Source organism: Bison bison, unplaced genomic scaffold (genome assembly GCF_000754665.1).
Source record: "Bison bison bison isolate TAMUID 2011002044 unplaced genomic scaffold, Bison_UMD1.0 scf7180017864080, whole genome shotgun sequence".
NCBI lineage: Eukaryota > Metazoa > Chordata > Mammalia > Artiodactyla > Bovidae > Bison > Bison bison.
This window is the reverse complement of record NW_011494652.1, coordinates 5,257,795-5,259,678: the sequence shown is the minus strand read 5'-3', so window position 1 is coordinate 5,259,678 and position 1,884 is coordinate 5,257,795.

Here is a 1,884-nt window from a genome sequence, read left to right as displayed (position 1 = left end):
TGGGATAGGCCCCGGCCGTGTGGGTCCGCGTCTGTGTCTGCACTTATGTGTATGAGCGTCTACACTTCTCCGCCTGTGCAGCACAGGAAGGAGGAAGCCCGTCCGAGCCGAGCCGGGGCCCTGGGTGTGTCCGTGGCAGCCGGGCAGGGGTGGGTGTGTGTCGAGGAGTCCTTGTGGAGCAGGTCACCACGTGTCTCTGTGTCTCTATGTGTGTCAGGGAGTCACATTCTGAATCCGAAAGGGAGGGTGTTGAGGGAGTATCTCTGAGTTCGCAGGCCCAGGGGCGTCATGTCAGGGTGTGGCTCAGAGGAGGGGCTGTGTGTGTCTGTGTCCCGTCCCACAGGGTGCGACTGGCTCACAGTGTCAGGGTGTTGCTAACGCTCTGGGTGTTCTTCTTAAGGGTGGCGGCGCTCAGCCGTTCCGGTAAGTGACCATGGCAGGTGAGGTGTGACACAGCCTGTGTGCAAATGAGTCAGGGTGTTTTGTGTGTTAGGTTGTGTACATGAACATGGTCCCCAGGCCATACGGGGTGTTCATCGCTTTGTCTTCAAGTTGAGTCAGGGCGTTGTGGATCTCAGTGACGCCTTCCTCCCCACCCCTGGCAGGGTCCTCTCTCAGGCCACCCCACGGGCCTGGCTCCTGGGCCTGCCCGGAAAGAGAGCCCCAGAGGGGATGTGGCCGCTCCCGTATTCCCTTCCCAACCTCCGCTAACAGGATCCTGTTTGCAGGGCGGTCCCAGGGCCCCTCTGCAAGAGCTGCTTCCCTCCTGGCACCAGGCCCTGCACCATCCTCAAAGGGAGTGCCCTGGGTCCCTGGGTGGCCTCAGGAGAGAAGGGACCTTGGCAATGAGGGGGAGCAGGGCACGCTCGCCCCCTAGTGGCAGAAATGGAGGCTGCACCGCTGCCCCGAGTCCCAGGAACCAGGATGAACGGTGTAGGCTGAGTCTTCCTGGATCAATTATTCCGCACACACTCACCAAGTGGGAGTTCCTGGCCAGGCATTGTTCGAGGCCCCCAGGGTTCAGCAGGGAACAAGGCTGACTTGGCTCTGGGCTTCGGGTGAGGAAGACAGACAGTAAACCAATTCAGAGAACTTCTGTGAGGTGGAAGTGCAACAGTTCCAAGTGAGGAAATGAAGGCTGCTCCTCCAGACATCCGAGCATCAGGGTCAGCCCTGCCCTGCAGCAGTGGACGCTGGGCTCAGCGTGGCCCCTCTCAGAGCCCTGACTTCCTCTTCCCTCAGAGGGTCATAGGTGGGTGGCAGGGGTGGGAGTCGGGGGCAGTACAGACCCAAGTGCACACTAGGCTGCCCACCTGACTCCCTCCAGCTGGGGCTGTGGGTGCTTAGCCGGTTCGGACACAATGGGTTACTGCTGAGTGGATGAGTACACCAGTCCTTCTCTCTAGGAGGACTGTAGAATCTAAAGATCCACGGAACCTGGTGTCTGAGTCCTTTGCCCTGTAACGAGTCACTTTCCCTGAGCAAGCCTCAGTTTCCTCATCTGTAAAATGGGGATAGTGAGATCAATCCTAGACTGACCTATCGTTGCCTTCCCTGGAGCCCCAAGCCCTGTCCAATGACCCTTGGTCATGCGGATTTACCTGGTTGGGACCCCTGAACCATCAAGAATCTCTTCAGAAGATAAACCGGGAGATTCAGGTGGCAGGCAGGGCCTGGCAATGCTCCAGTGAGCCACTGCCGGGGGCATGCTGAATTCCCAGAGCCAGAAATTAGGACTGAGCCCTGGAGGGGGGTGGGAGGGGCTTGCAGAGGCCCACTTGCAGGGGCCCAGAAGCCTCCACCAGTCGTAGTTCCCATGAGATCGGCTCTACATCCGGCCCTGGGGCTCTCTGAACACCTCCTACGACCGTGCCAGGAACTTCA